The sequence below is a fragment of the Chlorocebus sabaeus genome, chromosome 14 (genome assembly GCF_047675955.1).
Source record: "Chlorocebus sabaeus isolate Y175 chromosome 14, mChlSab1.0.hap1, whole genome shotgun sequence".
Classification (NCBI taxonomy): domain Eukaryota; kingdom Metazoa; phylum Chordata; class Mammalia; order Primates; family Cercopithecidae; genus Chlorocebus; species Chlorocebus sabaeus.
In genome coordinates, this window is record NC_132917.1 from 62,298,834 (window position 1) to 62,312,450 (window position 13,617).

The following is a 13,617-nucleotide window of genomic DNA, read 5'->3' on the forward strand; positions in this document are numbered from 1 at the left end:
TCCTAGACTTGCCTTTAATAAAACAAAAAACCCAGCTTTATTTTTTTATTTTTATTATTATTTTTTAAATTTATTTATTATTATTAAACTTCAAGTTGTAGGGTACATGTGCACAACGTGCAGGTTTGCTACATATGTATACTTGTGCCATGTTGGTGTGCTGCACCCATCAACTCGTCATTTACATCAGGTATAACTCCCAATGCAATCCCTCCCCCCTCCCCCCTCCCCATGATAGGCCCCGGTGTGTGATGTTCCCCTTCCAGAGTCCAAGTGATCTCATTGTTCAGTTCCCGCCTATGAGTGAGAACATGCGGTGTTTGGTTTTCTGTTCTTGTGATAGTTTGCTGAGAATGATGGTTTCCAGCTGCATCCATGTCCCTACAAAGGACACAAACTCATCCTTTTTTATGGCTGCATAGTATTCCATGGTGTATATGTGCCACATTTTCTTAATCCAATCTGTCACTGATGGACATTTGGGTTGATTCCAAGTCTTTGCTATTGTGAATAGTGCTGCAATAAACATACGTGTGCATGTGTCTTTATAGCAGCATAATTTATAATCCTTTGGGTGTATACAAAACCTAGCTTTATTAAAGTCTAATTTGTATATCATAAAATTCATTTTGAGTTGTTCCACCATAATGATCCAACCTTAAAATGCTATCACTCCAAAGATACTTCTACTTGTAGCCATTCCCATTCCCATTCCCACCCCGTCCCTGTCCCAGGTAACTACTAATCTTTCTGTCTGTATGGATTTGCCTCTTGACATTTCATATAAATAATACAATATGTGGTCTTCTGTGTCTTGCTTCTTTCTCTTAGTGTAATGTTCTTTTTTTTTTTTTTTTTTTTTAATTTATTTATTATTATTAAACTTCAAGTTGTAGGGTACATGTGCACAACGTGCAGGTTTGCTACATATGTATACTTGTGCCATGTTGGTGTGCTGCACCCATCAACTCGTCATTTACATCAGGTATAACTCCCAATGCAATCCCTCTCCCCTCCCCCCTCCCCATGATAGGCCCCGGTGTGTGATGTTCCCCTTCCCGAGTCGACTCCCCCATGTTGCAGCATAACAGTAATCTGTTCCTTTATATTGCTGAGTAATATTCCATTGCAAATACCGTGTTTTCATTCACTGATGGTGAACATTTATTTCTGGGTTTGGGCTACTATGAATAATGCAGCTATGAACATTCATAGCTTCTGTTCTTATATGCACATGTATTTGGAATATGTGCTTATTTTGGGTAGATCACTTTAAAAAACTGGTCAGGCACAGTGGCTCACGCCTGTAATCCCAGCACTTTGGGAGGCTGACGTGGGTGGATCACCAGAGGTCAGGGGTTCGAGACCAGCCTGGCCAACATTGTGAAACCCCGTCTTTACTGAAAATACAAAAATTAGCTGGGTGTGGTGGTGGGTGCCTGTAATCCCAGCTACTCGGGAGGCTGAGCCAGGCGAATTGCTTGAACCTGAAAGGCAGAGGTTGCAGTGAGCCGAAATTGCACCACTGCACTCCAGCCTGGCCCACAGAGCAAGACTCTATCTCAAAAAACCAAACAAACTACCAAACTATTTTCCAAATTAGTTGTACCATGTTACAATCCCATCAGCAATATATGAAAATTACAGTTTTTCCACACTTTTGACATTTGTTATTGACTTTTATTATAGCCATCCTAGTGAGTATGAAATGGTATCTCATTGTGATTTTAATTTTCATTGCCCTAATGCTAATGATTTTGTGCATTTTCTTTTCATGTGCTTATTGACCACTCATATATCTTTGAAAAAATGTCCACTTGGCTGTTCCTTTTTAAAATCCAGAGACAGACAGATGGTCAACTTCACTGGGAGGTATAGAGGTTTGTCTGATTCACTGTTTGATCCCAAGTACTGAGTACAAGAGTCAGAGAGTAGAGGGTCATGTATTAGCGTCCTGTGGCTGCTGTAACAAATTGCCACAAACTTGGTGGCTGAAAGCAACACACATTTATTCTCTTTCAGTTCTGCAGATCAGAAGTCTGAAATCAGTTTCACTGGGCCAAAATCAAGGAGTCAGCAGAGCCTGCAGGGGCTCTACATTTCCTTGCCCTTTCTAGCTTCCAGAGCCACAGTCTTTGCATTCTTTGGCTCTTGGTCTCTTACCCATCTTCAAAGCCAGCAGCATAGCATCTCCAAACCTCCCTCTCTCTGCTTCCTTTGTAATATGGCTTTGTCTGTCTTCTGTAGCAAAATCTTCCTCTGCCTCTCTTTTAGAAGGACCCTTGTGATTACATTTAAGACCCATCTGAATAATCCAGGATAATCTCCCCATCTCAAGGGCCTTTAGTCACACCAGCAAAGTCCGTTTTGCCATGTAGGATAATATTTACAGGTTCCAGGGGTTAGGACCTGGCTGTCCCTGGGGGCCATCATTCAGCCCACCCAGTCAGTAACCTGTCAAATGCACGCGGCCCCACCAGTTCATGGTTCCGGGTTGGCTGGTCTTGAGGAGGACATCAGGCTGAAGGAAGTCTTCTGGAGGCACAGGTAGGCCCTGGAGGGAGACCAGAGCCAGTCGTGCTAGAGACCTCTCACCTCTTCTGACTCATCTCCTTTCTAGAAACTATGATATGAGGCGTTTGATAGCACGTGTGAGCCGGGAGATGCTGAGGTAGCTAGCACTGTTACCAGGGTGGTGGCGGGGACAGGACCAAAACTCGGGGCCTCGTGCCCAGGTCCTCCCGTCTTTGCCTTCTCCCAGCTCCCCTCCAGGCTAACCGCCTCCACGCAGGGGCCGGGCCGCGGGCTGCTGCTGCCCTGAGAGCTCAGCCCCTTCCCGGGGCGGGCACCGCTTCCTGGCCTCTCTGCTCTCCCGAGGCGACAGCCACCCTGCGATCTCTCGCGCGGCCAGCAGAGGCCAGCATCCCCCGTGGAAAAGGTCACCGGACTGGGCGGGCCAAGAGTTAGGGCTCTGCAACCCCCCACCGCTGCCAAGCCCCCTGCAGTGCGGGGCTGCTGCTTCGTGGTCCCAGCCCCGCAGCCGTTTGTGTCTTTCCACTTCTCCCCCGGCCCGCTGCGCTCTCGCTTTAGAGAAGGCCCAGACTGCCTTGGGCGTGGCAGCCAGGAGTGGACTGGTGCGGGCTGGGAGGCTGGCCGGGCTTCCTCCCCATCGCGGGCCTGGAGAAGGGCTGGGCGCGGCGGGAAGGCCGGGGAGGGAGAGCTGGGCCTGGGTTGGTAGCATGGTTAGGAATAGCGGCTTCAGGGGCAGGCAGACACGTCCGTTTCTTTGTGCACTGAAAGCTCTGAGAAGGACATCCTGATAGCAGTGAACTTCTAGATTTGGAATGAGCTTCTTACCGAGCATCTCAGAGTCCAAAGTGCATCTGATTCGGAAGTCCTCGTGGTTCCACCTTCGGAAGGTGGGGGTGAGGTGGGCTGCCTGGGTGCAGAGCGCTGAGCCAGGCTGGTGGGAACTCTTCAGCATCCAGCACCTGTGGGGCTGCAGCAAGCTTTTGCTGCTAGGCTCTCTGAACGAAGCCTCTGATTAAGGCCTTAGTTTATTTGGGTGCGCTCTCACTTTTATTTGTGGCCTGGCCTGAGCGGTTGCCTCCAGCAGCCTCAACTACCCTCACTGCTTTGCCGCTGAACCCAGGAACCGCTATTCCGCTGCAAGGGAGCTAAGACCTTCATTTGTTGCACCAACGTTTTCCTCATGGCTTATTTCTCTAGCCTCAGAGAAATCAGAGATTAGAGCCCAGATCTGGGGTCAGAAAAAGACCTGGGTGTTACGTCTGACTTTGCTACTAGCTGGGTGGCAGAAGATGGGGGAGCACTTCACTCCTTTCTACCTGTTTCCTCCCCTTGTTAAATGGGCAGGCTAACAGCACTTACTGCAGAGGGTGTTGTGAGGAATCACTCAGCAAATTCCTGTAAAGGGCCAAGGTTAGAACTCAAGGCTTTAAAAATCCCATCTCTTAGTCTGGGCGGATCCCAGGAAGGTGTCAAGTCCAGCTGATGGGCATAGGTGTGGCCGTGAGGTGAGCCTGCTCCTGATGGAGCACGACAGGAAATGCAGCCTGGCCCAGCTGACAGAGCTATCTACAGCACGGGTCCTCACAGGAGCGGACCCTCATGCTCGTCTTGGCTCCAGCTCCGAGATTCTCAGCAGTTCATTCCACACATCCTCAGTTACGGTGGGAGCCAGACCACGTGGGTTCGATGTCAGCCCAAGATCCACCAGCCATGAGGCTTTGGGAAAGTCACCTCACCTCTGCAGGGATTGATTCCCCCATCTGCAAAATGGGCAGAGCATGACCCATCTCAAGGCATTGTGGTAACGCATGGGATGCTGCTGAATGGGACTCATTGCACTCTGCAACCTGGCTCTGGCGATTCAGACCGTGAACCCTTGGATTTTGATAGTAAGGCCAGAAAATGTTTAAAGGAGAGAACCCAGGATAAGTTGAGCCTTCTGGTGAGGTTCTTGCTACTCCTGGACAGTGTGCCCATCTCTGTAGCAACTCAGGGCAAGGCAGTGCTCTGGGGTTCCCAGACATCTGTGAGCATGACAGCTGGTCCAAAGCTGTCTTGGATGTGTTTGTCCTCTCTAATCAAAAGAGTCCCTGGCGATGCCAAGATGGAACTCTGCAGACAGTTTGAGGAGAAACTAAATTCTGGTTTTGAAGTAAACTTGGCCTCAGTCTTTAAGGCAGATTCACAATCTATTATGAATAAAGCTGCTAGGAACATTTGTGTACGACTTCATATGGACATATGTTTTCACTTCTCTTGGATAAATATCTAGGAGTATAATTTTTGGGTCATGTGGTTTCCTTGCTTATAGAATTTCTGACTGAAAATTGTAAGATAGTTGGATAATTCTTCCCTGGAGGGAGACATTTCAGATATGACAGGGAGAATGCCACAGGTACTGGGAGTCAGGGGTGGGTTTTGTGAATATCAGGCAGCATTTCTGTGGTCGGGGGGTCTGCCTTCCACCTTGACTCAGCTCTTGAGGGCAGCAGCTGCAGCTGCAAAGAGGCAGGCCTTGTTGTGACCCTCAGGGGCCCCTTACTGTACGTCACTGAAATCCACATCACTTGTTTCTTCGGCATGTCCTGATTGTCAGCGTGGTTCAAGGAATAGTTGAGGCCTTGGTCCTCAGGTTGGCTTGGGTCATGGAGGCTTGCTTCTCAGGCAGGGGCCATGTTTCTGACCTTCTGACCAAGTTTCTTGACCAACTGATTTGATAGAGCATCAGAATTCTCATTAACTCACTTTCCAGGCTGTCACAACAAGGGATTTTATAAGAAGCTTAACCAGGGCTAATGCTTTTAATCACTACAAACTAACTTATTTTACACACTGACTGCCTTATACACTTATTTTATGAAACAAAGTGTAATACTTAATTTTCATGTAGTCTGCATAAGCTCCTAACCTGAGAGAAAGAGAATGCATACAATCAACCCAAATGCCATTGTATATTGTTTAGAAATATTGTTTTGCTATATTCATTTTTAAATGAATTTATACTTATTCTGTAAAAATAGAGATGGGGACTTGCTATGCTGCCCAGGCTGGAGTATGGTTGCTATTCACAGGTGTGATCATAGCACACTGTGGCCTCGAACTCCTGGACTCAGCTGATCCTCCCACCTCGGCCTCCAAATAGCTGGGACTACAGGTGAGCACCACCATGCCCCACTTATAATCATTTTTGAATACCAGATTTTTCTCAGGTCCTGATGAAGTGGTGTTCCTTATGCAAGCAAAGTAAGGGGAACATTTCATAAAACCAGAAAATAATGAAAATAGGGGAGAGTGGGGCTCATGCCTGCTACTGTGAGTAACTGAATAGTGCCTCTGTCTTCTACATCAGCCTGTAGATAGTTACATATAATGAATCAGGCCAAGGTACTGTTTACTCTGGTCTCAGGAAAAGCATCTACCAGCCCTGCCGTGATCTTATTTAATCCTCACAACAAACCAATGGGTAGGAATGACTGCTGCACACATTTTATAGATGACGGAGTTGAGGTTCCATGAGTAGATCAGTTTTCCCTCCTGCCTTGGCTGCAGTTGAGTAGCCGAGATGAGCCATCATAGGGAGCCATGGAGTGCCATGCCCACCCAAGCGTGGCTGCTGGGTCTTTGTTTCAGTCACTGAGTTTCTAGTTTTCTTTCTGCCACGGTGCTCCCAAGTTTTTGTCATAAATGTCTCAGGGCCATTAGTTACTCTCACCCAACAAACCTTTTACTCTCTCTTTAAAATTCCACATTTCACCATTATGTTCCCTCTCCTGGAAGCCAGTTATCAGGGCTGGGCATCCCACCTGAATAGTTAACCATATTTGTATTTTTAAAAAAATTTTTATCCACTGTATGCATAACAGATTGCTCAGAGGCTATCAGATAAACTTAAGAACAGGTATTTTAGTCCTGAAGGTCGCATTTTTTCCCAGTCATTATTTTTATAAATAGTGAAATAAACTCTGAGATAAAGTTCTTTTAATATGGGCTGCACATGTCCCCTCCTCAGCACTTTTGTCTCCAGACAAAACCTTTTGAACTGGAACCCTTGCCTCATTCAATGCTATTTTCAATTTGATGAACACCTGCTGTGTGCCAGGTGCTACAGAGAACAAAGGTGAAACAGCCCGTACTTCCATCTAGTGCAGGAGATGGACATTAAAATGGCTGGCTGACAAAGTTGTAGAGGAAAAAGCGGGTGACTGTGGCTGGGGAGATGAGGACGGATTTTGGTGGAAGGAACCCTTGCCCGGGGCTTTGGAAGGCCCATACCCAGTGAGACAGAGCTATAACTTGGAGACCATGTGCCTTCCCACAGAGGAACGGAGTTCTGGGCTCTCTGGCCAGCCTCTTGGGCTCCTGTGAAGTTTCTTCAACTTGTCCATCTTCTGGAATTTGAGCAAACACAAAGTGCTCTTAGGGTTCAGGTCCTGAACTCTGTTTCCTGGTTACCAATATGTTCAAATGAGCTTTGGTTTGGATGGGATTTAAGGTAAACAGGCCAGGCCAAGGAATGGGAGATGGAGATGAGTGGGACCTCAGAGACCTAAACAGATCATGCAGCTTGCCCTCAGCCGCAGGCTCTGCACCTCCAGTTCAATCCCCAAATCTTGACTGCCAGGGCTGGTTTTCTGGTTCTCTGCTAGTGTCCTGCTTGGCCATTCCTGCCTGGTCAATGGAGGATGCCCAGTCTCTTCTCCCACTGGCCCATCCCACACTGACTGGCGGTGGGTACCAGGAAAATAGCTGTCTTCCTCTCCTTGGCCCAAGGAACCTGGTTTTTTTGCAGGGAAACTTAAGACACCCCGGAGATGGCCAAGTTCCTGTTGGTTAAAATGTGGCCCAGGATGGGCCATTTCTGAGGATGGCCCAGAACCCTCTGGGGGCATCTGTTAACAAGGCACGTCCCTGAGTCTCATTCCAGACCCCCTGAACCTGATTTCAGGAGGGCCTGGAATTCACTGTCTCATTAGCTGTCCTGGTGGTTCAGACTGAAAACCTTGGAAGCAGCCCCACACCTTCATTTTGCATCCAGTAAGTAAACCAGAGCCTGACAGGTGAAGGCACTGCCTGTAATGGCCGAGCTGGGCTGAGAGCCCAGGACCACTGCCAATCCAGAGTTAGTCACTCCACTCAACACTGTTGCCCTGCTCTCTTTCCTCTGACTGTGCAGACCAAAGTCTAGGTCCTGGGCATTCAGCCCTGGCAGTCGGGCCAGAGGGCTGGCATTACTGTAGAAGAGGTGAATTCAGGAATTGGAAACTGAAGTCAGTAGCTGGCCCCTGGAGGCTATTTCTCAGTGTTTTCAGCCTGTGGCTTCCTTGTGAACAATTCTCTCCTCCATCCAGCACTCCTCCCATAGGCCTAGCTGTCACTCTCAGCCCTGGTCCCAGCCTGGGGCCCAGCTTTGTACTCAAGTGCATCTCCATAAACACCCACACCACGCTCTCTGACCTCCCTTTGCTGCCATTAGGGATCTCAGGCCACCCCACCCTCCACCCCCTGCATCAAAAAGTAAATAAAGATGAATGAGGAACATGTTTGAGCACAGGAAGAGCCCTGAAACCAGCACGGCAGGACCCAAGTTCCAGCCTTGTGTGACTTTGAGCAAGTCACTGACCTTCTCTGGACTGTGCAGGACATCCTTCCGTGCACTTGTCCCTTCGGCTTCTCATTCTGGCTTAGTCTACCCCACCCATAGGCCGCAGGGAAGATAAGTCAGAAAAAAACCCCTCCTCACTGGGCTAAGGTGACCTCTGCTTTTGCTTACATTTTCATTCCCAATACAGTGCTACCTCATGGAAGGTACTCAGTATTTGGATTATGGATAAATGTGAACTTAGAGGGACAGAAACGCTGGCAATCAGGGGAAGCACTTGAGCTGAAAGGGTTCCTCAAGGCTACATTTCCTACCAATGAGTTGCAGTGAACTCCTTCCCTGAATACTTTCAATAAACCCTACTTTGCACTTGAGGGTCTGATTATAATCAATAAAGCCCTAGAATGTGGTCTTGGCCTCCTCACCTGGAAAATGATGAACTAGATAAGATGGTCCCTCCTCCTTTCTCTACCTTTTCTCTGGAACTTTCTCCCACCCATTCCCATCTGTTATCCAGCTGGTGTCTGCCCTCCTGAGCCCTCTGCCCCTCCGCAGAGGCCCTGCCCACATTTTTCCTCTGTCCAGATTTGGGTATGTCCCCACCTCTTTCCTTGTGACCTTGTGGGCTGGGAAAAAGGAAAGAAGCTGGATATTCTTTAGTTTCTACCTCCTCCTCTCAACACAGGTGGCCTTTTCAATCCTTCCGGCTACCAGTCAGTCCACAAGCACTTATGTGACACCAGACCTTGCCTGGAGCAGCCTGGGGGAATCAAATAGGAGCTGGTCCCTGCCCTCCAGAAACTGTGTGTCTTGTGGAGAAGATCACACACAGGAAAATCAGGTGGTGATAAGAGGTGCCATGAGACAGTATATGGTTCACTTCCCCACTGCAAGAGTAAAGGGCTTAGGGTCAGAGGCACTGCTTTGGTGCCTGAGTTTTGACTCTGCCAATTATTAGCATTGGGACCTTGGGCAAGTTACAGATCTGAGCTGCAGTATCTTGTCTACAAAGTGAGGAAAACACAGACCCTTGTAAAATACAAAATCACCATTAGACCAACATTATAGTAATAACTACTGCAGGCAAGATCTGCAGGTGGATCTAAATTAAGTGGACAGGAGTTGGAGGAGAAATAGGCTATTCATAGTCTCATAGTGTCTCCCTCAGGGTATTAACAGTTATGAAAAGAAAAAGAATAATTTTACTATAGAGAAACCTACCAGATACCACCTTAATCATGTGATCAAGGTTAACACAACCTGTAATAAGACAAATCAGTATCATGTACGTGCTAGTGATAGGGACAGGAGGTAGAGAAATTCTAGGCAGAAAAGGGCGGGTCCCAGCGAAAACCCCACCCTCAAGCTGAAAGGCCCAAAGTGAGAACTTCTATTCCTGTTTTTCCACTCAAATGTTGCCTTTTCCTAAATCACCCATGGCTCTGCCCCATCCCATCCTGTGCCTATAAAAACCCTGGACTCAGCTGGCAGAGAGGAGAAGCAGCTGACATCGAGACTATGGCTGGATGTCAGAGAGAAGCAGCTTAACTTCAGAGGGATAGCTTGATGGCGTAACTTAGGAGAAGAATCTGGCTGGAGACGGCTGGACTTCAGAAGAAGATGACCTACTCCTCATCCCCTTTTCTGCTCCCCTTCCTGCTGAGAACCACTTTCATTGGCAATAAAATTCTCCACATTTACCACCCTTCAATTCATTCATGTGACCTCATTCCTGGACACTGGACAAGAGTTCAGGGGCCACAGGTGTGGATACAAAAGGCTGCCTCACTGGCCCTTTGCCCTCGCTGGTGGATGGCAGTTGCCCCATGCGACGAGGCAAAGGGTCCACTGAGTTGTTAACACTTAAGCTGTCCATGGACAGCAGAGCTAAAAAAGCACTGTAACACACCCTCTGGGGCTTCAGGGCTCACAGCCCCCATCTGGATGCTGCTGCGGGGCCCTCCTGCCAGCACCAAAGCAGCACTCATGCACTCCAGTTCTCACCTCATTCACTTGTGCGCTACCTCCTGTGAGGAGTTGAGAGCAGTGGGCTGAGTAAACGAGGCACCCCTGTCATGAGTCCCACAAAGGGGTCAGGGAAATATCCTGCTTCATCAGTATGACACACCAAGAAGGACAAAACATCACTTCTGTGGCATTCTTGCCAAAAGTGCATAACCTCCATCTAATTGTAACTGCCCAATGGGTTCACCTTGCCTGCTGCCTAGACAGAGCCGATTTATCAAGACAGGGGAATTGCAACGGAGAAAGTGTAATTCATGTAAAGCTGGCTATGTGGGAGACTGGAGTTTTATTATTACTCAAATCAGTCTCCCAGAGCATTCAAGGATCGGAGTTTTTAAGGATAATTTGGTGGACAGGGGTCAGTGAGTCAGGAGTGCTAATCGGTTGGGTCAGAGATGAAATCATAGGGAGTCAAAGCTGTCTTCTTGTGCTGAGTCAGTTCCTGAGTGGCATAGATCAAGTGAGCCAGTTTATTGATCTGGGTCGTGCCAGCTGATCCATCAAGTGCAGGGTCTGCAAAATATCTCAAGCACTGAGTTTAGGTTTTACAATAGAGATGTTATCCCTATGAACAATTTGGGGAGGGTCAGAATCTTGTAGCCTCCAGCTGCATGACTCTTAAGCCATCATTTCTAATCTTTTGGCTAACTTGTTAGTCCTACAAAGGCAGTCTAGTCCCCAGGCAGGGAGGGGGTTTGTTTTGGGAAAGGGCTGTTATGGGTCTTTGTTTCAGAGTTAAACTATAAACTAAGTTCCTCCCAAAGTTAGTGAGACCTACACTCAGGAATGAACAAGGAGAGTTTGGAAGTGAGAAGCAAGATGGAGTTGGCTACGTCAGATCTCTTTCACTGCCTCAGTTATAATTTTGCAGTGGCACTTTCATAATCATGAGAAAAACATCAGAAACTTGTTGAGGTATGTAGTTAATAGTATTGTACCAATATTAATTTCCTGGTGTTGGTAATTGTGCTGTATTTGTGTAAGATGTTAACATGAGGGAAATGGTACACAGAACTCTCTGTACTATTTTTCCAACTTTTCTGTAAGTCTAAAATTTCAAAACGAAAAGTTTCTTAAGAAGTGACTCAGCGACCAGGTACAGTAGTTCAGGCCTGTAGTCCTAGCACTTTGGGAGGCTGAGACAGGAGGATAGCTTGAGCTCAGGAGTTTGAGGCCAGCGTGGGCAGCATAGTGAGACCTTGTCTATATTAAAAAAAAAAAAAGACAGCATTTTGTGAGGAGTAAAAGAGAAGACACATATAAATAAGGTGCTTAGCACTTAGCACTGACACAGTAAGCGCTCAAGAAGTTTGTTTTAAAGTCCCTCAAATGCTCAAGAAGTTTGAACCTCTATTATTTTTGTTATTTGACTTGAAAAATACTAAGGTGGCAGATAAAGTAAAGGGAAATCCATTCAAAACAGAAGGACTAGCAAGAGCAGATACTTGGATGTAGAAAGGTACCCAGTACGTTTAGGTGGGTAGGGGGCATAAGCTGACCAGACAGGCGAAAGCAGAAGTCTTTTAATTTTTTAAAAATAGGGAAATAATGGGACATGAGGCAGGAAAGGCCTCAAATGCCAAACTGGAGAGCCAGTTTTAGTTGGAGAAAGGCAGTAGGAAGTACCTCTGTTCAAAAGGGACAACAGAACTCAAGAAGTTCCTGCCTTTCAGAAAGGCCCAAATCCAGAGGGGTCCCCACTGCCCTGCAGATCTCCCTTGTCATTGATAAAGGACAAAGGATCTGAGAAGGAGGAAACCTTCTGAAAAGTTTTCTAGGAGTTTGGAATGTACAGTTCTTCACCAATGAGTGAAGGATAAACTCCAGCCAGTAGGATTCGATTCTGCAGGGTGGTAGTGGTGGGGGAGGGGGTCTGTGGCTGGTGCTCTGGGGTGGGAGACAGTGAAAGCAGAACCTTTCTCACAGGGGCCCCTGGAAGCTGAGCATCCTTAGTGGAAATCCAAGCTGAGCCTGCTTCCTGCCTGCTGGTCCCAGATGCTGAAGTGCAAAAGGGAGAAAATGGATATTGGGAGACAGTCCAGGAACATTCAGCGTCGGCTGGGAAGTTAAACTAAATGCGATGTGAGTGTGACTTGCTGTGTTCAGAGAGGTGGGAGGCCTACTTGGCCACATGAGGAGACAGAAAATGAGGCTAAGTTCAGGCTCACCGTATGGGGGGAGAGGGACTGGTCCTGTCTGGAACTTCCTGGAGGTGCAGATGCCACCCTCCCTGAGCTGGCACACTTGGCCCTGGAAGCCTTAGGAATCAGCCTATTTGAGGACTCCACCTTTCGGGGCAGAATAGACCAACTGGAGGACCTGGGACTGCAGCTTGGCAGGGCTTTGCGCTGACCCCGCCCATCGTCTCTCCTCTGAGAGGAGGAACTACAGCAGTAGAAGGTAAAAGCAAGTGGGACCTGAATTTGACTTGCTATAGCTTGGTGGAAGGTTTGAGTGGCTCAACTGCTCAGCTGCATGCGGGGCCCATGGAGAGTGTTTCGTCCAACATTCTCAATCCTGGCTGCATATTGGCATCACCTGGGGACTCCTTTTTCAAAACACCAATTCCATGACCCCGAGCCCTTAGACCTTCCATTTCATTTTGTTTTTTTTGAGACAGAGTCCTGCTTTCTTGCCCAGGCTGGAGTGCAGTGGCGCGATCTCAGCTCACTGCAAGCTCCGCCTCCCGGGTTCACGCCATTCTCCTGCCTCAGCCTCCTGAGTAGCTGGGACTACAGGCGCCCGCCACCACGCCCTGCTAATTTTTTGTATTTTCAGTAGAGACGGGGTTTCACTGTGTTAGCCAGGATGATCTCTATCTCCTGACCTCGTGATCCACCGGCCTCGGCCTCCTAAAGTGCTGGGATTACAGGTGTGAGCCACCGCGCCCTGCCAGACATTTCATTTTAATAGGTTCCAGGTGAGACCCAGGCATCAGTGGTTTGGTTTTTCTTTTCCTTTTTTTTTTTTTTTTAACTTTTTATTCTGAAAAACAGGGAATGGAATGATCCCACCCTCTTACCCCACATTTACCTATTATTCCATTTAAACAATTTCAACACTTAGCCAGTCCTGTTGCAGCATTTGCCCCGCCCACTCCTCCCCACCCAAGCACCTGCCCCTTGTTTACTTTGAAGCTATCACAGACATCCCATGCCCATGATTGCAGGATCCCCAGGTGGTTCTCTTGTGCAGACAGGATTGAGACCCACAGATCTAGTCCAATCCCTTCATTTTGTAGATAAGCAAACTGCAGCCCAGAAAGGAGAAAGGACTTGCGAAAGTCCCACAAAAAGTCCCTTCCTACTTTAACATTCTATGAACATGTGAACTTGGAAGCACTATAGAGACTTCTCTAGTGTCTTTGTCAAAACACTTCTGGGAAGGTTCACCCGGGAGCCAAGGCCTCCCAGAGATAGAGCGGGCTCTGCCTCAGGTGCCAACTGAGCGCTTGTCTCTTC

General features: G+C 47.8%; 1 protein-coding gene across 19 annotated transcripts in view; it reads left to right on the forward strand.

The window, feature by feature from the left end:
- Nucleotides 1-13,617, forward strand: part of B3GNT2 (UDP-GlcNAc:betaGal beta-1,3-N-acetylglucosaminyltransferase 2) — a 320,804-nt gene that overhangs the window by 266,552 nt on the left and 40,635 nt on the right. For 2 of the 19 annotated variants that reach the window (XR_012095303.1, XR_012095307.1), the window contains exon 9: nt 5,604-5,686. The exons of 16 other annotated variants lie outside the window; for them this stretch is intronic. The gene's annotated coding sequence lies outside the window, so the exon portion shown is untranslated. Of the gene's footprint in view, nt 1-5,552; nt 5,687-13,617 lie in introns of all 19 variants that reach the window. One more of the 19 variants, XR_012095304.1, reaches the window with a different exon arrangement.